The sequence below is a fragment of the Xenopus laevis genome, chromosome 4S, assembly GCF_017654675.1.
Source record: "Xenopus laevis strain J_2021 chromosome 4S, Xenopus_laevis_v10.1, whole genome shotgun sequence".
Classification (NCBI taxonomy): Eukaryota; Metazoa; Chordata; class Amphibia; order Anura; family Pipidae; genus Xenopus; species Xenopus laevis.
Genome location: NC_054378.1, coordinates 2,956,686 through 2,980,927, shown reverse-complemented (window position 1 = coordinate 2,980,927; position 24,242 = coordinate 2,956,686). Strand labels below are relative to the sequence as shown.

The 24,242-nt window shown below is 40.6% G+C and overlaps 1 protein-coding gene across 2 annotated transcripts in view; it reads right to left on the bottom strand.

Moving 5' to 3' along the window:
* LOC108715166 (serine/threonine-protein phosphatase 2A 56 kDa regulatory subunit beta isoform) overlaps nucleotides 1-24,242 on the bottom strand; it is a 59,793-nt gene extending 35,551 nt beyond the window's left edge. Inside the window, exons 1-2 of one of the 2 annotated variants that reach the window (XM_018260072.2) lie at nucleotides 24,088-24,242; nucleotides 14,955-14,975 (exon numbers count right to left, since the gene is read on the bottom strand). The gene's annotated coding sequence lies outside the window, so the exon portion shown is untranslated. The remainder of the gene's footprint in view (nucleotides 1-14,954; nucleotides 14,976-24,087) is intronic. The other variant, XM_041560789.1, reaches the window with a different exon arrangement.

Here is a 24,242-nt window from a genome sequence, read left to right as displayed (position 1 = left end):
CATTTGTATGAAGATCAGCCGCTCTCGCTCTATGCTGAGATGAGGGGTATTTATGACTCATATAATAGTAGTCCTACTACCAGTCACAGGTCCCTGCTTCTCTCCTGTAGTGATATAGTCTGTCCTCTTTCACCTTTCACTGAATGGGACACCTAACTCCTCTCTTGTTAAAATCTCATTGCTCTTGTGTTTTGACATTTGATTCTTCTGGTCTCCACTGGCTGAGATCTCATGCCGGTCACATTTTAGATTTTCCCTTTCCTCTGCTGGGGCTTCCACTGTTTCACACAGGATCTCCATCATGTTGTCCATGTCAGCTATGGTGTCCTGGATGGTGTTCTTCAGGCTCCTTAGACCTAACAGATATCCATCCTCATGGTTTCCTTGCTGCCAGACTGTATCATGTTGCAGTGTAAGATGAGTAGGTGCTGGGGATGTGTTCCCAGAATCAATCATCCACACGCTTGAGAATCCACGACGGTCATGAACAAACAAGAGGGAACTTCCGATCACCAAGTAAGAAGAAACTTGATCCATAAATATCAGTTATCTCAGTACAGGTATAAGATATTTCATTCAGAATGCTTGGGACCTAGTGATTTCCAGATCAGAGGATCCCCTCCTGTAGTTTGGGGTACCATGCCTTAAGATTACTGCATTCATTTGTACTTTGTATGGATTTATTCTAGGTTAGTTAACATGGCATTTTCCATAGAGTCTTATTTAAACAAGAATTATCTTGATTATCTAGTCAGTGGCTGACTCAGAAAATGATCCATAAAGCTTTAATAAAAATGTATGTAAACAAGGCTCCAGGGAATCGTCCCATTGCCATTTTGGAGTCAGGAAGGAATTTTTTCCCCCTCTGAGGCAAATTGGAGAGGCTTCAGATGGGGTTTTTGTTACCGTCCTCTGGATCAACTGGCAGTTAGGCAGGTTAAAAAAAAAGTTAAAAGGTTTAACTTGATGGACGTATGTCTTTTTTCAACCTAACTTACTATGTTACTATGTTAAGAACTGATTAAAGGGATACTGTCATGGGAATTTTTTTTTTTCAAACTGCATCAGTTAATAGTGCTGCTCCAGCAGAATTCTGCACTGAAATCCATTTCTCAAAAGAGCAAACTGATTTTTTTATATTCAATTTTGAAATCTGACATGGGACTAGACATATTGTCAATGTCCCAGCTGCCCCAAGTCATGTGACTTGTGCTTTGATAAAATTCAATCGCTCTTTACTGCTGTACTGCAAGTTGGAGTGATATCACCCCCTCCCTTCCCCCCCCCCAGCAGCCAAACAACAGAACAATGGGAAGGTAACCAGATAGCAGCTCCCTAACACAAGATAACAGCTGCCTGGTAGATCTAAGAACAACACTCAATAGTAAAATCCAGGTCCCACTGAGACACATTCAGTTACATTGAGAAGGAAAAACAGCAGCCTGCCAGAAAGCATTTCTCTCCTAAAGTGCAGGCACAAGTCACATGACTGGGGGCAGCTGGGAAATTGACAATATGTCTAGCCCCATGTCAGATTTCAAAATTGAATATAAAAAAATCTGTTTGCTCTTTTGAGAAATGGATTTCAGTGCAGAATTCTGCTGGAGTAGCACTATTAACTGATGTGTTTTGAAAAAAACATGTTTTCCGATGACAGGATCCCTTTAAGTAAATGATTATTATATATATTTCCAGATATAAATATATATATATCACATACTTGGACTCATGCACTACAAGCTGCTTGCAAACTGAGTGCTGAGATATTTATTAGTAACTGGATAAAATGAAACAAGTAGTATCAATGGTTAGCTTGCAAGCTTGTTTCTCACCTATGAACCTTTCAGTTTGGTGTTGTGATGTACAGTTGTGTTCAGAATAACAGCAATCCGACATCACTAACCTGATCAATGGCTGTTCTTGGTAGAAATTACACAAGGCAAATCATTTACTACAGTATTAGGTGTAGTAGAGTAATAGAAACCCAACAGTCATGACATGATGCTGATTCTGTGTCAATGAATCATTCATTGAGGCTTGTTCCAAATAATAGCAGTGTGGAGGTCAATAAGTGAGGTCACTCATTTGGGGATAAAACAGGTACAAAGCAGCAATCAAAAAGGCCATTGTGCCCTAAATCAAGTTCACCGGAGTGTGGGGTTTTCTTGCCTCGCCCAAAGATTACTGTCGGAGCGTTTTGGTTTTGTTCAATAAAACTCCATAAACCTCCTTGAATTGAATCTATGCCCGATAATCCCATGTTCAGTATTTCACTGACCCCATGAGTGCGAAAGAATGCGGATTCCTGAAGCACTTTCTCCATGTTCTCTAAACGGCGCACATAAGCCTCCCGAAACAGGAAAATGTTCCTTTTAGATGTTCCCGTATGTGGCCACCAGGTGGCACTGACACGCAGGAGAGGAATGCGGGGCAAAATGAAGGGAAAACAGACAATAATAGCTGAAAATATTATGTTGACCCCAGAAGTGTCTGATTAGCATTACCCCTACATTATGTTGCCTAGTGTAGACATGACTTACATACATTATAACCCCGAATTTACGTCCTCGGTCTTTACATTTTCCTGCCTTTTTTTTCAATCCCGCCAATTTTAATGCATCTCTACGTGCTCTATTGATGGGATTTGCGTTTCTATCTCACGCGTTTTGCGTAGTTTTTATAAAGCCTCTCCCTAGCAAATTGCTTAATTTTAAGCTCGAAATACCACTTGCTTTAGGAATTTAAAGTTCCCCAGTATCTTTCGATTGCAGGCGCCATCTTTGGAAGGTCTGTTGCACCAATATCGCCTTATATATCCCACTGCGCATGCCCACCTGCACGGGAGCTTACAAAATACAGCGAGAGTTGCGCAAGCACAGGGGAATTTGTAACTACGCAGCAATGCAAGTCCTCTATTAAAATGGCTGTATAAGGTTCACCTTTAAAGGATCAGTAAACCTTTAAAATAAGTGAATGTAAAATTTATGCGGGTACTATTATAATTATTTTTGTTATTTACATTCATTATTTATTTTCTTTTGATTCCAAGATATTAAGGGATACATGTACCGTTAATATGAATGAATTTTGTTACAGCAGCTCCACCTGCTGGTCAGTTTCCCACCAGTCTGACCAGCAAGTAGTCAAGGAAGTTGTCAGGAGAAAGAAAGAGGCTGATGTTCTTCTGCTTAGGAAAAGAATTAGAAACCTTTCTCACATCTTTCCTAAGCAGAAGAACATCAGAGCAGCCTCTTTCTTTCTCCTGACAACTTCCTTGACTACTTGCTGGTCAGACTGGTGGGAAACTGACCAGCAGGTGGCGCTGTTGAAAAAATAGTCATTCATATTAACAGCACATGTATCCCTTAATATCTTGGAATTACAACAAAATAAATAACAATGTACATTACAAAAGTGTTTAAAATAGTTCCCTCATCAATTTTACATTCACTTAATTTAAAGGTTTCCTTATCCTTTAACCTGTCAGTTAGATGTTCTAATGCTAACGGACTCCTGCTGCACAAATATGGCAGCCCCCTCATAGAGGAACAGGGTAGTAAGAAAGGTAATGTAAAAGCAATAGGCAAATACCTTTATGGCAAAATTATAAATAGCATTCAAAGACGAATTTACTATATATAGTAAAAAAAGTTTATTTTCTGATGTCAGTATCTCTTTAAGAATCCTGTGATCTTCCTCCTCGTTCACATACTTGTACCTTGAGACTTTCGGTACATCTTATCAAAGTCACACTCACCCCACCTTTCCCTCTCATCTTTTTAACCTTTAGCACTAGCCAAGGGTTTAATTTGCTTTTTTAGTGTTTTTTTTCTGTTGTTCAGGCTCCTAAATGACAACTGTATTTCAAGTGATTAGTTTGTTTATTGAAGTGTTAGGGAGAAGACACACTGAGAAATTTGTCACCACGATTTTTGAAACAAAACCCAACGATTTATCACCATTCTGCTGCCGTCCTACAATTCATCTTGCCAACTTGTGCATTAAAGGAAACTATACCCCCAAAATGAATACTTAAGCAACATATAGTTTATATCATATTAAGTGGCATAATAAAGAATCTTACCAAACTGGAATATATATTTAAGTAAATATTGTCCTTTTACATCTCTTGCCTTGAACCACCATTTTGTGATGGTCTGTGTGCTGCCTCAGAGATCACCTGACCAGAAATACTGCAGCTCTAACTGTAACAGGAAGAGATTACCTGACCAGAAATATTGCAGCTCTAACTGTAACAGGAAGAGATCACCTGACCAGAAATACTGCAGCTCTAACTGTAACAGGAAGAGATCACCTGACCAGAAATACTGCAGCTCTAACTGTAACAGGAAGAGATCAACTGACCAGAAATACTGCAGCTCTAACTGTAACAGGAACAGATCACCTGAACAGAAATACTTCAACTCTAACTGTAACAGGAAGAGATCACCTGACCAGAAATACTGCAGCTCTAACTGTAACAGGAAGAGATCACCTGACCAGAAATACTGCAGCTCTAACTGTAACAGGAAGAGATCACCTGACCAGAAATACTGCAGCTCTAACTGTAACAGGAAGAGATCACCTGACCAGAAATACTGCAGCTCTAACTGTAACAGGAAGAGATCACCTGACCAGAAATACTGCAGCTCTAACTGTAACAGGAAGAAGTGTGGAAGCATGCGCGCGAGCTAGATAATTGTGCGCATGGCCGAAAAGACACTCGTGCGCATGCGCGAATAGATCAAGATCCGCAAATAGAACAAGTGGGCGGTCGGCACAGAAGGGAGCTGACTAGGGGTAGGAGTAAGTACCTGGCGCCCCTCCACCTTTGCGCCATAGGCACGTGCCTACTCTGCCTACCCCTAGTTCCGGCCCTGAGGGCTATTAATTTGAGGATAATAATGTACACATTTTGGATAGAGAGGACAGATGGTTTGAAAGAGATGTGAAAGAGGCCATTTATTTTTATCACTTTAAAACACTTTCATTTTTTGATGTTACTGTTCCTTTAATTTATTCGACTAGGTATGCTATTAATGTTTTCTTTGAGCTGATATGAGTCAGATCTTGCACATGCATTAGCAATATATTTGACATCTATGAATCGAGTTATAAACGCATGCACCAAATTCGGGATGCACTGAATCCAGGATTCGCAATTTGGCCAGTATTCGGCCCTTTCCAGCAGGATTCAGCCAGCTGAACCGAATCCGAATCCGAATCCTCATTTGCAAATGCAAATTAAGGGCGGGAGGAAAATCGTGTGACTTTTTGTCACAAAACAGGGAAGTAAAAAATGTTTTCCCCTTCCCACCCTTAATTTGCATATGCATGTGCAAATAAGGATTCGGTTCGGTATTCGGCTGAGTCTTTCGTGAAGGAATCGGGGGTTGGCGGAATACAAAATAGTGTATTCGGTGCATCCCTACACCATATCCATGCATTTTGGATTCAGCCATAGAGCAGAATCCTGGATTGGATGCATCCCTACCAAATAAAACAGTGTCTGCAATGTTTAAGGCAACTCTGGGCTGCGCTGTACAAGCGGATTGATGCTCAGTAATTGGCATTGGAAATAATAATAACTATATCAGATGAGGACCCAGAAGGCATCAGGTGGGCTTTCTGTAGGATCTATGAATTACACCACCAGGAAGCCTGATCACTCCTTATTTATCATATTGCCTCTGTTATCTCGGGGTTAAAGTTCTTTGCTGGTGCTGTCACTGTGCTTAGCAGGGTAATTAAAGTATATGACAGTAGTGATAACCACAGGCAAAGGTTGATCATAAAGACAAAGACGTAGGGCAAAGTCACACCGTCCGACACACAGACTGCACAGTAAGCCAACATAATAGTGTCTAAAAACAAGGAGAAACAAAACCAGACACTAGTTACATCGTTTATTTGTGACAACATTTCAACCCCTTCTAATGACCCCAGTGCATATATACATATAATACACAAAAGCCATGAATATCTTGTAAATTATATCCTTATAAACGGTGAGTTCTGATGTCATCAGTTATAAACGGTGAGTTCTGATGTCATTTCTGTCACATGACTCACTGAAACTTGTGTATTATAATAAATAAAGTACCCCCTTCGGCCTCGTGTTTTTATATGGTCATGAAACTCCTTGGTAACTTATAATATCCTTATTTTTTACAAGAGGAGGTACTTTATTCACTATATAATACACAAAAGCCATGAATATCCTGTAAATTATATCCTTATAAACGGTGAGTTCTGATGTCATCAGTTATAAACGGTGAGTTCTGATGTCATTTCTGTCACATGACTCATTGAAATTTGTGTATTATAATAAATAAAGTACCCCCAGTTGTAAAATATGAGGATATTATAAGTTACCTCGGAGTTCCATGACCTGTATAAAAACACTCGGCCTTCGGCCTCGTGTTTTTATATGGTCATGAAACTCCTTGGTAACTTATAATATCCTTATATTTTACAAGAGGGGGTACTTTATTCACTATATATATATATATATAAAATTATATATACAGCGTCCAGGATACCAGGAAAACTGCCAGTGGGCCCAGGTGTCAGTGAGCCCTCCTGCTTCTAAACATTTGGCCTATTTCATGGCCATGTATGGATCTGTTATCCGGAAACCCGTTACCCAGAAAGCACCAAATTACGGAAAGGCCATCTCCATTTTATCCATATAATCTGAATTTTTAAAAATGTATTTCCTTTTTCTGTGTAATAATAAAACAGTCGCTTGTACTTGATCCCAACTAAGATATAATTAATCCTGATTGGAAGCAAAACCAGCCTATTGGGTTTATTTAATGTTTATATGATTTTATAGTTAATTTAAGGTATGAAGATCCAAATTACAGAAAGACCTGTTATCCAGAAAATGCAAGTTCCCTAGAATTCTGGATAACAGGTCCCATACCTGTAATAATATAACAGTCGCTTGTACTTGATCCCAACTAAGATATAATTAATCCTTATTGGAAGCAAAAACAGCCTATTGGGTTTATTTAATATTTACATGATTTTCTAGTAGACTTAAGGCATGAAGATCCAAATCAAGAAATCAAGATTGGCTGAAAGCAGAGCAGATTATTTTAGAATTGATCTGACACTTATGGGCATATTTTTCAAGGGTCGGATTTCGAATTTGAAAAACTTCAAAATTCAAAAAGACCAACTGAAATTAAGTCGACGTTTTTTTTTTGGCCGAATAGGTCTGTTTTTGATCGAATAGGTCCGTATTAGGCCGAATTCGAATCATACGAATCAAAGTAATAGCGCATTCGATCGAATTAGAATCAAAGTTTTGCCCAAACAAAACTTTGATTTTATAAAGTCCACCAACTGACTCCAAATAGGTTCTATGAGGTCCCCCATAGGCTAAAACAGCAATTTGGCCGGTTTTAGACGGTGAATGGTCGAAGTCGAATGGTCGAAGAGACATTACAATAAATAAATAAATAATAAATTTCGATTTTCAAATTTTTTTCAAATTCAGATCGAATTTGGACAATTCCCTAGTCGAAGTACACAAAAAATAGCTGAAAATTTGAATTTTTTAAATTCGAATTTTCACTTCGACCCTTAGGGGCACTAAAAAAAAATATTTTTCCCTTTTTTAAAAAGAATGTTTGTTTTTCAAAACTTCACCAAACTACTCCACATTGATTGTATGAGATCCCCCATCGGCTAAAATACCAATTCGCCAGGTTTTAGATGGTGATTAGTCGAATCACACTAAAATAAACTTGAAATTAGAAATTTAAAAATTCAAATTTTCAATTCGACGCTTGATAAACCTGCCCCTTGGGGAAGAGTTACACTGCGCTTTACTCCATTTTTAAAATGTCGGGAGAAAATGTCGTTTTGCACCGTTTTTATGTCGTTTTCATAAAAGTGTTCGTAAACGTTCTTTCTTTCACTAAAAAATGAAAAGTGTCAGAATTTAGGCGGTTTGTGAATACGGAGAAAGTATTTTACTCCAATTTACCACCACTTTTACTCCAAAAATGGTCTCTCTCCACTTTTGTGTTTTGCATTTTAAACAGGTGCCATTCTAAATCTAGGGCTGCCTGTGTTTAGCAAAGAAACGGAATAAACCTTATTTATTTGTATTTTATTCCTTTGCGTGTGTGAATGTAAAATAAGTGATGCAGAGCAGAAGCATTCGGTATTCACAAATGATCTGCAGCTTGATAAATATTGACCCTGCTGTTAGTGTGTAGACTTAGGCCAAGATAGTGCTTGTATGTACTGCCTTTGTACATATAGTATCTCCAAGGTGATATATGCGGCCTGTATTTGTCTGACAGTGATACTTTATTTTTGTCTGAATCCTTTGAAGTGACACTTTCCACGCGGTGTGTGTACGAGGCTGTGTGCAAGTGTACAGAAAGCGTAAATCCCTCGCTGACGCGCTTCCTACGCTCCACACCCATTTCTTCTTCACCACAGCCCCTGGCCTTGTCACTGTGCGAGTGACTTCTGCTCTAGGGTTTATCAAACATTTACAGCCGGGGTTAATGTTTAACCCCTCACTGCTGGGCTGGGCAGCACCCCTCCTCCCTGAGGCAGTCAAAAAGATAGAAAGCTCTTTTACAGACCTCTCATTCCCCTTCTGGGCTGTCCAGGTGACATGCCAGAGACACCCTGCGATTCAAGACTCTGGTGAGCTATTTTATATATATATATATATATATTTTATGTTATAGTGGGAAACAACTAAATGAGGAGAGATCATTCTCTTTAAAATAACAATATATATATACTGTATATTATATATATTATCTTTACAAATCAAACAAAGTATTAGCTCTTGCTATGCTAAATCTCCCACCAGCACTTACAAGCACATATTACACACAGCTGCCACTATAACAAATGCCTTTGATTTTCATTCTTATTCTGCAAGCAGCTGTATATATATATATATATATCTATATATATATATAGGGAAGCGCAGAGTAGAAAATATGTCTGTATTTGGCAGTATGTAAGGAGCTTGAGGAGCAGGCAAAACAACAAACAGCAGTAAATGAAGAACCTAAAAATACTAAAAAGGCCCCCACCGTTTCAATTTAAGGAAACAGATAAAAGTTTTAGGGTGTTTGCAGACGAGGCTACTGGGTGACAAATCACCTCTTCTTCGGGCGACTAAATCTAATCTAAATCGCCGGCAGGATCGCTTCATTTTCCGAAGTCGCTTAAAGTTTCCTCATGAGACAACTTTGGAAAACGAAGAGCTCCGAGTTCCATCCCACCAGCGGTTTAGATTCTAGCCGACGGGAAGGCTTTTCGGGAAGATTAGTCGCCCGAAGAAGAGGCGATTAGTCGCGGGGAGACTAAATCTCCCCGAATCTTCGCTTCTGTCTTTAGAATGCCTTCCCGCCAGCTAGAATGTAAATTGCCAGCGGGATGGCACTCAGATTTCCGAAGTCGCCCAAAGTTGCCTCACAAGGAAACTTCGGGCAACTTCGGAAAGCCGAAGCGATCCGAGTGCCATCCTGCCAGTAATTTACATTCTAGCCGGCGTGAAAGCATTCAGGGGAGATTAGTTGTCGGAAGAAGAGGCGATTTGTCTCTGAGCGAATAATCTCCCCCAGTAGCATCGTCTGCCACCACCCTTAGGGTAAGGGCACACGCTACGATTCGGGAGATTTTGCCCCCAGTTGACTAATCTCCCTGAAAAGCCTTCCCACCAGCTAGAATCTAAATCACCGGTGGAATGGCACTCGGAGCGCTTCGTCTTCGGAAACTAAAATTGCACGTTATTCTTTCATAAAATTGAACTGTTAAAAAAAGAAAATTTGAAAAATGGAGGAATAGAACCAATGACATGAATTGAAGTAAAGGGCAGGGGCTTAACTAATTTTAGGACCCCAAAAATATTCAGAGTTTGTCCTTTTTTACAAATATATGTTGATATTGCTCGTGGGGCCCCCTATTCCTCTTGGGCCCCCCCTGCTTCCTCTATAGTTACACCCCTGGGCAGGGGCAGAATGAGAAACCCAGAAAGAGAGAAATAGCATAGGAGAGTCCAAGTCACTTCTTCCATTGGTTCTCTGAACATGGATAAAGGCAAATCGATGTGTACAGCAAAGAGAAAGGGCTATCCGGCACAGGGCCAAAAGTATAAGTTAAAAAAAGTCTTTATTGATCTTGATTAAAAGTATAAATCTCCATAGGCCCTACGCGTTTCGTACCACCAAGGTGCTTAATCATGGGCTCAAGGCACATCCCTGTTAAAAAGTTTACCAGCCTATAAAACATGCAGCAAGTGAAAAACAAGTTCACTTTTGAACTTTGCAGCCTGAACACGAGGCAAAGCTGCGGGTGTGTGTGAAACGTGAGATCACTGGAGAGGGATTGAGGGAGGAAAGATCTGTCTGAAATAGCCATGCAGAATATCTGTCTATCTGTATATCAGTCACACCCTCCCCTATCTGAACTTACTGTAAATTGTCATTCCATGATGTCATTGTCTACACTAAGGCCCATAGGCTTTGCCAGAGTCTCTATGTCACTACCCTGTGTAGAAAACACAATGGGCCAAACAATATGGGCATAATCAATACAAGAGATCCTCTGCTCTCAACCCATTATCAATATATAAAGGACATTGAAACATTGGCATCTATTGATATGGGAATAGTTACAATTCACTAATCTGACATTATCAGAATAAAACATGCATCACCCATCATATGAAAGCAAATGTATACTGTCTAATGTCTACAATTGCCATAACATTAAAGACAATCATATGGAAAAAATGGCGGCTTATAGATTCAACAAGTGTATTTATTGCTTTGCTTGTTGCTGCTTCCCCAGGGCATGGAACATACAGGGAAAGCTCCATATGAGATGCTCCCGTCTTCATTCACATTCTGCTTATTTATATCCAGGCCAGGATTTTACTGTAATGCATAATACTGTCTAAGCAATGCCTACAAAATAGCTTCCTTCGCAAAAGATTCGGCCGAATACTGAACCGAATCCTAATTTGCATATGCATATATATATATATATCTGCAAATTAGGGGTGGGAAGGGGAAAACATTTTATACTTCCTTGTTTTGTGACAAAAAGTCACGTGATTTCCCTCATTTGCATATGCAAATTAGGATTTGGATTCGGTTCGGCCGGGCAGAAGGATTCGGCCGACTCCGAATCCTGCTGAAAAATCACGGGAGCACTGTGGGGGCAGGATTGCGGCTGGGCGGCATGCCGCCCCTACATTTCTGCCGCCCTAGGCTTGGGCCTATGTGGCCTCGCCACAAATCCGGGCCTGTGAGCAACATACCAGGAACTGGTGAATTCAATGGGTCAGATTTACTAAAGGGTGAAGTGTCCGTCTCTAGATAAAATTCACCAGAAATCACATCCGCAGGGACATCGTCAATTTACTAACAGACGCAGAAGACAATTCGCTAGTGAAAGAGACCGTCGCTAGCGTTCATTCACCACGCGACTTTTCGCTCAGGCGAATGGTCGTTGCTTTGCAAATTCACGAAAGTGCAGATTTTACTGAGCGTTAACTCTTTCGCCAGAGTTGCCTTCGCCACCTCAGACCAAACTTCATCTTCCTCAATCTTCTGTCACTTACCTCATATCCTGTGAGCCCAAAATGCATTAAAGTTGAAAAAACGCTGGCGACTTTTCTTTTTTTTAAGCTGGATTGCCTGCAAAAGTTCTAACGTTTTTTGGGTTAACATTTTCCCCAAGACATCTGAGGGCCATGGAACATTCATTTTACAGTGGGCTCATGTCTAGGGCATTATATGATCTCTTTTGTCTTTATTCAGGTTCCTTGGACATGTGTAATAAAAAATGGCCACTTCAATCATTTGCACCAACATCTCTAATAAAGACATCCATACGACTGTAATGTACCCGCCCTATTCAAATTGACCTAATTGTAAGATCACTAGCGACTTTTCGGCCAGCCAGAAACGAACGCTAGCGAACCATTGCTATGAAATGCTCGCACTGAAAGAGTATCGCTATCGAAAAGTCGCTTCGGCACCCAGGACACAACTTCGCACTTTAGTGAATTAGGGGCCGATTCACTAACTGCGAGTGAAGGATTCGAAGGTAAAAAAACTTTGAATTTCGAAGTTTTTTTTGGGCTACTTCGACCATCGAATGGGCTACTTCGACCTTCGACTACGACTTGAAGGATTCATAGTAAAAATCGTTTGACTATTCGACCATTCGATAGTCGAAGTACTGTCAAAAAACTTTGACCCCCTAGTACGCCATCTAAAAGCTACCGAAGTCAATGTTAGCCTATGGGCTAACCCCCATAGGCTTGGCTAACTTTTTTTGATCGAACGATATTCCTTCGACCGTTGGATTAAATTCCTTCGAATCGATTCGAAGGATTTTATCGTTCGATTCGAAGGATTTTATCGTTCGATCGAAGGAATTATCCTTCGATCGTTCGATCGAACTATCTGAGCTAAATCCTTCGACTTCGAAGTTGAAGGATTTTAATTCCTAGTCGAATATCGAGGGTTAATTAACCCTCGATATTCGACCCTTAGTGAATCGGCCCCTTAGCCGTTGTCATCATATTAGTTGGATGTAGAGAGTCACAAGAGAGTCACAAGCTGAAGATCACTAGGATAGAAGGAAGTAGAAGGAGGAAATAGATATAAAAAACCCAGAAGGTAACACGTCATGTACAGTACTGTGAGTAAATTGTATAATCCTTCCTGATATAAATCTTAACTATATAATCCAAGTTTAAAATACAAAATTTGACCTGCTCCCAGTTAACAGCTGGTTTTTGTTTTGTGTTTTTTTAGGGCTACAGTATCAGATCATCTGTTGAATAACCTGATAGAGACGCTGATGGTCATCACTTGTAACAGCAACTCCATGTGGAAGTAAATGGAATATTCCGGTGGAGATGCTGTTATCTGTAATGTGCATCTGATTCTTCAAGTGACGTCGGCTGCTCAGAAAAGATATTTTGCTACCAAGGAAAACTGTATATGCACATTGCCATCCGACTCCGTTCAATTAATAATAAGTATTAATATAACAATATTTTCAGTAAATGGGTTTCCTAATTTCTAATGGTAATATATGTTTATTGCATGCTTTGAATAATATCTGCTTATCTGCACTCAAAGAATATGGAAAGTGCCAAGCTCAGCTGCTCTCCTGCCCTTAAAGGAGAACCATTTTTAGTAAAATCCCCTACCCTACATAGACCCCCCTCCCTGCTCCCCCCCAGCCTAGGTGTTACCCTGGGTAAATGCCCCTAACTCCCCAACTTACACCTCGTTGCAGATTCAGGGCATCAGAGTTCACGGGCGCCATCTTCTTCTCTTCGGTAATCTTCGGGAAGAGAGCGGCGTATCAGCGCATGCGCAGTTGACGCAAACTTCCGGTCCCAAAACATCTGCCCATGCGCCGAGAGCCACGGAAATTGCTGAAGCGCCAGAAGAAGACCCCGATGATTACCGAAGAGAAGACGATGGCGCCGCTCCATCTGCACAGCGTAAGCAGGAGAGCGGCTGGAAGGGATTTTCTAACAATAATAGAAGGAGTAGGTTCAGGTTCCCCTTTTCTCTGGGTCTGCTTCCTACATACACCAGTGTATTTCTCTTATGTCAGCCTGAACAGCAACTATACTGAAATATATTTCCAATTCTATACATTTTTTTAAATGAATAATTAATAGCTACAGGGTATGGATCTTCTTCCTCTTGTCTAACTGTTACCCATATATATAATAAAAGGCACTAAGTTTGCCCAGGAGCAGTAACCAATAACAACCAATAAGATGATTACTTTTGAACAGGTGACCAGTAAATGCTTCCTGCTAGAGTCCTGCAGCGGGTCGGGTACCTGCAAAAAAAGAGGGCACCCTGCGGAATGAGGGTAGGATTTTCAGGTGCAGGTATAGATGCGGGTCGCGGGACTCATCTAAATTTCTGATCTTATGTTATATTGTCTATATTTTAGTCCTTTTAAAATTTTACAAAACGTGTTTTTGTCCCCGCCCACTTTGATGACATCACTTCTGGTTTGCAGCAACATCACTTCCTGTTTGATGGTGGTTAGCAGGTTGCAGGTCGGGTTGCAGTTAAGGCACTTTTGGGTCTGGCTCGGGTAGGGTTGCCACCTTTTATAAAAAAATTTACCGGCTGCTGGGGGTGGGGCCTCAAAAGGGGTGGGGCGTGACATCAAAAGGGGCGGACGTGACATCAAAAGGGGTGGGGCCACGCGACGGAGACCCGCGGACGCTAGAAGAGGCAAAAAAAAGGTAAGTTGCAGGGGATTGGGGGCAGGCCGAGGGCTCCTTTTGATCGTATTACAAATTTACCGGCAGCTACATTGCCGTTAAATTTGTAATACCGGCAGTTATTTTACCGGCTAGGCCGGGTGGCAACCCTAGGCTTGGGTAGCGGATCAAAGTGCGGGTTGTGGGTTTGGGTCCAGGTTTTAGAAATTGGTTCCGCGCAGGACTGTACTTCCTGCGGATTGGTTGCTATGGGTTACTGCTCCTGGGCAAACATAGTGCCTTTTATTACATAACCCCCTTGGTCTTGTAACTGCTCATTGTATTTAATATTTAATTTGTGAAGACATAGTGCTATATAAATAGAAATATACCTACATATGCATAGACATTATACAATAATAGCATTACTAGAGATGCTTCCATATTTTTATGGAACACTTACATATGGATAAAGCAGACCAACAGCAACAGATCCAGACACTCAAGTGAAAGTTTGAGACTATTTAATAACCATGAGAGGCGAAAACAGAGAGGAAGCGAGTGTACGGGCCTATGACCTATGAATTGACAGCTAGTGGATGTACAGTCTGACTGTCAGTTCTGTAGGGCACAGGTTCGTCCACCTTATTGCTATACACATAAAACAACTTTGTGTACCGTATATTCGTTTTAAGGGATTTTTCCATACCTTTGACTCTTGCCTCAAGTCCTGTTAAAAAAAAGTGGAACATAAATTGTTACATAATTAAATACAGAATAATGTGCCCTTTATTTTAAAGTAGAGGTATGGGACCTGTTATCCAGAATGCCTGGGGTTTTCTGGATAATAGATCTTTCTGCAATTTGGATCTTCCTACTTAAAGTCTACAAGAAAATCACGTGAACATGAAATAAAGCCAATAGGCTGGTTTTGCCTCCAATAAGGATTAATTATATCTTAGTTGGGATTAAGTTCAAGATACTCTTTTATTATTACAAAGAAAAAGGAAATCAGACTTAAAAATTTGGATTATTTGATTACAATGGAGTCTACGGGAAATGGCCTTTCCGTAATTCTGATCTTTCTGGTTAATGGATAACAGATCCCATTACAACACGAGGTTAACTGAGAACCTCACCCTCTCCAGACCACGACCAAAACATGATCCACAGGCGGAGTTATAACAACCTCATTTTTCCTAATAGCATATTGCCATATTTTCCATGGTATATTATATAATAATTAATATGACATATAAGCAAAGAGCAACGTAACACTGGATAATATTGTAATTAAATGATACTGACTGATATCTGTCTTACTATAACGTGCTTTTAGTATTTTGTGTTTTTGTATCTTCTTAATTCAAATAAAATGCAGTTTCGTGATGTCTATGTATAAAGTGTTTTAAAGTAACTAATGCCCTGCACTAATTCAAAAGTTCTGTTTGCTTCAGAAACACTACTATAGTTTATATAAACAAGCTGCTGTGTAGTCATGGGGGCAGCCATTCAAGCACAGGATACACAGTAGATAACAGATAAGTGCTACTATAGTTTATATAAACAAGCTGCTGTGTAGTCATGGGGGCAGCCATTCAAGCACAGGATACACAGTAGATAACAGATAAGTACTACTATAGTTTATATAAACAAGCTGCTGTGTAGCCATGGGGGCAGCCATTCAAGCACAGGATACACAGTAGATAACAGATAAGTACTACTATAGTTTATATAAACAAGCTGCTGTGTAGCCATGGGGGCAGCCATTCAAGCACAGGATACACAGTAGATAACAGATAAGTACTACTATAGTTTATATAAACAAGCTGCTGTGTAGCCATGGGGGCAGCCATTCAAGCACAGGATACACAGTAGATAACAGATAAGTACTACTATAGTTTATAGAAACAAGCTGCTGTGTAGCCATGGGGGCAGCCATTCAAGCACAGGATACACAGTAGATAACAGATAAGTACTACTATAGTTTATATAAACAAGCTGCTGTGAAGCAATGCAGGACAAAGGCAGTGGTGCAGTGCACAACTATACAAAGTGCAATTAGATGCAAGTACTTTCTATGAATGGTTATTTCGCCAAAAAGGCACAACCGCAACTACACTTGCAGTAAATAAATGACACTTATGTGTATGTTCGTCAAATACAATTATCTCTTCCTTTACTAGCATGTGAAATTCTGACTCAAATCTCTAACTGCCTGTTAGAACTGATCTATGCCCCCTGTATTATTAGTTCTAATGGTATGATCATTAACCCTCATTAACCCTGTTGACTCAGCATGCTTTCAGGGTTAACCCTTGATTCTTTTCTCTCCTTCTATAATCAAATTCACACCTATGGTAAATACCTGTCAGTCGATTTTTCTTTAAATCTGCAGTTAAAAACACTTATTTTATTTCCTCCTAAACTAATGTGACCCACTACTAACTGCCCTCCTACCTTTTTAGAATGTAAGCTCTACAGGATAAGGGACTTTCTCTTTTCTCTTTCACATTTATCAAGGGTCGAATTTCAAATTCATGTGAGTTTTTTGAAACTCAATTGGGGGAAATTTGTTAAAAAAAATAGAATTTTGAAAAAAAATTTAACGACCCGAAAACTCGGATTCAATTAGATTTGAATTATACAAAATTCCATGTCAGGAAGGCTACAAACAACACCAAATTGATCCCTGGACCTCTCCCATTGACTTAGACAGCAATTTCGGCAGGTTTTAGGTGGCGAATATTCAAATTTGAATTCTTAAAGGGCCAGAGTATGATAAATCTCAAAAATCCAATTTGAATTTTTTTTAAAAAAAACACGAATTGAGTTTGGATAATTCCCTAGTCGAATTTGACAGTCAATTCGACCATTAATTAATCTGGCCTTTAAAGGAGAATTCAACCATAAAGTTAAAAAAAACATACCCTACTTAGACCCCCCACCTCCCAAGCCTAGCTGCTACCCTGGGCAAATGCCCCTAAGTTTTTACTTACCCCTCGGTGCAGATTCTGTCCAGCGGAGTTCACAGCAGCCATCTTCTTCTCTTCGTTAATCTTTGGAATGAGACCAGTGTTTGGCAATTTCCGTGACTTTTGGCCCATGCCAAAGAGAAGAATATGTCGCCCATGAACTTCGCAGAACAGAATCTGCACCGAGGGGTAAGTAAAGACTTAGGGGCATTTGCCCGGGGTAGCAGCTAGGCTGGGGGGGGAGGAGGGGGGGGGTCTATGTAGGGTAGGGTTTTTTTACTTTACAGTTGAATTCTCCTTTAATCTTCAATATGCAGTAATTGTAAACAAAAAATAATTTTGCCACAATTATGTTGATAAGCTCAGCTGCAACTGCCACATTTCTACATGCCATCACCTTGCTGTAGATTCCTTTTACACACTTTGACATATCTTGGGGACCCCTGACTGGCACCAAGAGGGGAGGATTGCTTTGAGGTCTATAAGGAGCTGGTGCAGTTGGATGCGGTCACTTGTAAATACATCCCGGTGAGTACTATCCATGAGTTGTGTGGAGGTATGCAAGAGCAGAGAGAGCATGATATTAGAATCTGGATGTTTGTGCTGTGGAACAATAGGGGGAAGGTACAGTATTGGAAAATCTTTCGATTGCCCATTTCATACAAATAAAAATGTGGACTTTTGATATATGAATAGTATATATATGAATATGATTTTCCCCCCCGTGTACAGTATGGATGTGTTGGGCTTTATGTCAGGATTCTTGATGGGCCTCAGGTACCCCAGTCTGACATTGACAAGGAGATTTTAGCAGAGACTTGGTAATTAGAAACAGGAGGAATATAAACAGCCGTTACTCATCAGTTCTGTAATATGACTCACCATGTCTAGATAAAGCAGACAATGCCGTCAGATACTTAAGTCCATGAAACACCCAAGACTTGAACCCAGAGCCAATAACCTCATCCTACTTTAGCCACAGCCCATTGGGCAGCTGGTGGTTCTGAAGAAGCAGAGTGTTCTGCACTAAAGTAAATGGGAATGAGTGGCTCTAAAGCAGAAAGATACATCCTTTACACCCCAAATATTCAATAGCATAATATCAAGTCACGCACAGAGTCTGCCCCAGTGTATCAGGATTCTTAGAGTATGTTGCAAAGGACTCATGGTCTCCATACCAATTCTCACATGCACTTAAGGTGGATATAGATATTACAATTACAATCTTTCCTGCATTCGCACGAACGATACGTCGCCTGTATGCATGCAAATGCAGCACCATGCACCAACGCAGCTATGGGTGGCTCTGGAGCAGTAACCCCAGTGGCCCTGGGTCAGGGCCAGACTGGCAATCTGTGGGTTCTGGCAAATGCCAGATGGGCTGCTGTCAGTTGCCATAGACAGAACCTATTTATTGGGCTGGTTGCCAGGACCTAATTTGATTCCCAGTCCAGACCTGCCCCGGGCCCCCCAGTCCGACCCTGTATGGAGGTGAATTCTATTTGATTGTGGTGCATTACTTTTATTGCCCAGCAGGTGGCAACAAACTCTTAGGGTGGCCCTGTAGGAGATTTCCCTAGGAGTGAGAAGGTTCCAGATCCAGAAACCTATATAATGTAGGATCCTATTAACCCAATCAAACAGATTGCATCCAGACAGGCATTAGACAACAGGGCTCATTTATTTATATGCAGAACAGTTAAAAAAAATTGGGTGCAATCTGCCATGTATTTTGCACTTAGCGCCCTGCACAAAATAAAATTGCTGCCATTCTCTCTCTGTGTCTGTGATTTGTTTTCTGCCCATATAGCAAAATGCCCCGTCTGCAGGCAGTGCTGTATTCATTGGACTCGTCTTTGATAGGACAAGGAGCAAAGTGTAGAAAACATGAAAGCTTGCCCCCATTTTTTTGCTCGTTGTACCCTGCCCTGCACTTAAAGGGGAACTATCACAAAAATGAAATTTTAATACAAGGTTCATCATACGAAAAAACTTGTAAATACAATCAATTCTGCATTGTTTCTGAATAATCAAGTTTATCTTCACTATTCCTCTCTCAGCATTTGTTTCTCTTCATTCTCTCTTCATTCAGTAGTTGGGTGTCAGATAATCATTGACAGTTATGGTGGCCATACAAGGGGAGATCCACTTGGATCTCTACGAGTGGATCTCTACCCAATATACCCACATTGAGGTGGGCGATAACGGGCTGATCCGATCGTGGGCCTTAGGGCCCAACGATTGGATCATAATGCAGGAGAACGGGCGCACGGTCGGATTGCGGCCGCATCTGTTGGTTGATGCAGTCCCGCGATCCAACTGTGCGCCTGTTCTCTTGCATTATAATCCAATCGTTGGGCCCTAGATCAGCCTGATATCACCCACTGACGGGATTTTTTACCCTGCCCAATCGAAATTGGGCCGACTTTCAGCCAGATATTGATCGGGGAAGCCCGTCGGAGGGTCCCACATGGGCCAATAACATGTCGACTCGGTCTGTCAGCAGCTTTTATTGGCCCATGTATGGGGGCCTTTAGATCCAATATATCTTATAGGGGGGATTCCTTTCCTAGCAGATGAATTAGAGCTCACTCAAATAACTAATTCCAGTACAAACAAAATCTAACAAAATAACTGCCTTTTGCACAAATCCTGCATGTAGAGAGACATGATGTCTGGTGAGTTTAATAGAGTGAGCTCTAATACATCTTCTAGGCAAAAGGAGCCCCCCTATAAGATATATTGGATCTAACTGTCAATGATTATCCGACACCCAACTGCTGTATGAAGACAGAATTTATACAAATTGGGAGAACTGAAATGAAGAATTAGACGGGGAAGTGGCAAACTAAATAACCACAGAGTATCATGAAATCCAAAAATGGGAACAGGAGTTTCCATAAATTGGCAACCACTGGTTTTTCACAAGAAAGTAATGACAGTCATAGAAGGCATTTATGGGAGATTAGTCACCCGAAGAAGAGTCGATTTTTCACTGGGCGACTAATCTTCCCTAGTGGTCACGTCTGCCACCACCCTAAAGTCCAAATATCAAAAACTCGAAAAATTACAGTTTTTTGACTATAAAATCCGAATTTTTAGTGAAAAAAAAAATAAAAATTTTCATGATTTATTATACCCTGAGGATGGAAAAAGTCAGAAAATCCAGCATCTTAGACCTGCCGAGTTTGCATATAAGTCAGTGGGAGAAGTCCCAAAGATATCCTGATCTGTGCTGGGTTTTGTGCAAATTTTGCGGTTTTCAGGTGAAAATCTGAATAAAAATTGGAGTTTTCGGGTGGAAAATCCAAAAAATTCGTACGATTTTCACAATTTTTTTCCAGTAGTGGAGATTTTCGGGAAAATGTATCGATAAATAAGGGAAAATAACCCGTGCGGATTTGGTTGGATATAATCAGACAAATTTGGATTTTGATAAATATTCATCCTAGGGGCAGATGTATCAAGGGTCGAATATCGAGGGTTAATTAACCCTCGATATTCGACTGCCGAATTAAAATCCTTTGACTTCGAATATCGAAGTCGAATAAACGATTAAATCCTAAACGATTAAATCCTAAAGAGACAGTACTTCGATTATCGAATGGTCGAATATTCAAACTATTTTTAGTTTGAATCGTTCGATTCGAAGTCGAAGGTCGTAGTCGAACATCGAATTAGCCAATTCGATGGTCGAAGTATCCAAGAAAAACCATTCGAAAATCGAATTTTTTTCCCTCTATTTTCCTCTATTCCTTCACTCGAGCTTAGTGAATGGGCCCCCTAGCATTCGAATGTCTGTGAATAACACATTTTTTAATGATTCTAGAATCAGTCAGTACCCCCTCCAAAAATAACACGTTTTTTTCCTCTAAAGTTACACCTTAATACAAAGAAAACGAGTTTCTTGGAAATATATTTGCGTTTATCCAAATAAAAGGGAACCGTCAGACCGGTGACCTTGGCTCTACATTCAGTGTGGACAGTAACAGAACTGAAACAACTAATGGTCCTGTTCACACAAAAGCTCCGAGTCATGCACTTTCTCAGAAATCCCCCAATTAGGAGAAGTCCATCATCCATAGTGTTCATTTAAAGCAAATAATTATAAATTAAACATGGCTTCCTTTTTTTTTTAGTAATGATAAAACGGTGCCTTGTACTTGATAGTAACAAAGCTGCATTAACACATATTAATGGTAAAACAATCCTATTTGTTTTATTTCATATTTATATATTTTTTGTAGCCATACAGTATGGTGATCCAATTATGGGAAAACCCCAGGTCCCAAGCATTCTGAATAATGATTACATATTTGTTCTATATTCAGGGAAGGATACATTATTCCCAGTGATGGATTATCATAGGGCCTATCCAAGCTCATAGGTCAAATCGATGAAAGGGGACCTCTGATGGGCCAGATGGAGCTTAGGCAGACCAGGGTGGGGCTCATTCCTGGGCCCTAAGGGATTTCCCTTGCAAAGCACTGCTTAGGCTTTAACTAGAATATGCAATGGGATTTCCCAGCTGCCCCCAGACATGTGACTTGTGCTCTGATAAACTTCAGTCAGTCTTGCTGTACTGCAAGTTGGAGTGATTCAGGTCCCACTGAAACACATTCAGTTACATTAAGTAGAAGAAACAACAGCCTGCCAGAAAGCAGTTCCATCTTAAAGTGCTGGCTCTTTCCGAGAAAAAAAACTATCTGTTAAAAAATATTTCTTTAGAGAACCATACCATCCTCTTGCCTAGCATTCCCTTATGATGCACTATATGACTCTGTTACCTGCTAGTGCAATATCAATATACAATAGCCACGTCTCCTTTGCTACTCCTGATCTTGCTCAAGCCCACACCTTGGCTTTTATACTCTTTGCTCCTTTTAGTGTGTATACAGATGCACAAACAGTAACGAGACAAAGGGGGCAGGACGGCTGAGAAATGTGGAATCTGAGAAGGTGAAGTAAGCAAAACACAGACAATCAATACACAAAACAGTGACTCCCAGCACAGATTATCTCAGATTAAAAAAAATAAAGACCAACAGCCCCAGATTGTCTACACATTGTTTATCTTGATACTGCTGCTTGTTTTTGGTTTCTTAAAATCCTCTGGATCATCCATAGGGTTGCCACCTTTTCTGGAAGAAAAAATATCAGCCTTCCTATATATTTATGTTTTTCCCTATTAATAACATTGGGATCAACCATCATTTTTACCGGCCAGGCCTGTAAAATACTGGCCAGGTGGCATCCCTATCCCAAACATGTTCAAGCTTTGGTTCAGTCTAACAAGGACGAGTGAACAGAAGTGCACATTGAGGAAATAGTCCCGGCATGAGTGAGGAGGGTGGAGACAGTGGGACAGGACTAGGGGTAAGTGTCAGAGAAGGTATGTGCCGGCACTAGGGTTGCCACCCGGCCGGTATTTTACCGGCCTAGCCGGTAAAATACCTGCCAAGGCCGGGGCCGGTATTACAAATTTACCGGCAATGTAGCTGCCGGTAAATTTGTAATACGATCAAAAGGAGCCCTCGGCCTGCCCCCAATCCCCTGCAACTTACCTTTTTTTTTGCCTCTTCTAGCGTCCGCGGGTCTCCGTCGTGTGGCCCCGCCCCTTTTGTCATCACGCCCGCCTCTTTTGACGTCACACCTCGCCATTTGAGGCCCCGCCCCCCCAGCAGCCGGTAAAATTTTTTATAAAAGGTGGCAACCCTAGCCGGCACCCGCCATCATTGCACCCTAGTCACATGCCATTTCTTCTGGCCCTAAACTCAGCTAAAATTAAATTCCGAACAGCCACTAGCTTTTTCAAATCGCATATGTATGTCCAGTTTATTTTCTGAAGATCCTGTTAGTAGATGAATATATATCCATGGGAGTTGTATTGGTTTGGTTGTATTGGTTTGGGCAGTAATTTAGAACACAGAATAAACAAATGTATTCATGGCTCAGGGCAGTTGATAAGAGTCTCAATCCCTGCATTCTTATGTCTGCACAAATATTACCAATGCGTTCATAAACCTTCAGCTCTGTAACTCCATTTCTGCTAAGGGGAGAAAATAAGTGTAGTTTTAGATTAATTTTAAACCCCCACCCCTACAATTCCCTATCTGGAAGAACAAGAACACCCCCTGACTAACCAGTTAAATCAGGATTATTTTAGGCTTTCCTATATGTTCTGTAAGTGAATCCACATGAAACATATTTGGATTGAGGAGACCCTCCTTTAAATGTAACACATAAGGAATCCCGGGAAGGAAATTCAGTTTAGATCGTAAAATTTCCATTTCCTTTGAAAATAGGAAACTTACCCAGGGACGTTGCTGACCTGGCTGTGCTTTAAACCCCCAGTGGGTGAGCTTGAGTTTAGAAGACATTCCATGAGCAGTATTGGCTGTGCTTCAAAACCCAATGGGTGAGCTTTAGCCTACAGTATATTTCATGAAAATGGACAATTTATGAACGAAACTGACTCTCCCTCCCAAGGTTCCTTCTGCTTTTCTGAAGTGGAAAATTGCAAGCGGGAACTCCTAAATACTGAAATTCCTTTATGATTAGTTCATTGTTTTAATGCAAGATTATCAGTATCAGTTACATCTGTAAAAACAATCTGTTGATTGACCTCCTGTTACATTTACTGGTCAGAGACCAAAAACAGTTGGTTTTATCTCATGCTTTCATGGTGATATCATCCCCCCACATGTTTGGAAACTGTATAGGCTAAATGCAATATATAAAGAAGTCTCTGATTAAAATTTACCGGAAAACTAGAATGTAAAATAAGCGCATAAAAGAGAGGGAAAGTCAACAATCACTCAGGGGTGCCAATGGTTAGACAATGCTTCAGGGATTGTATTCACTTACCTGATGCTCCTATCTCTGCTCCCACAGAGCAATCCTCTACCTGCTTCTTCTTTCTTCGCATGGGTGAACAAGTGCAGTAGAGCAGTCAAACTTTAACAAAGAAGTCCGCCAAACTACTGTGTATGTGTCGGCCCTGGGGTAGTAAAGAAAGATAA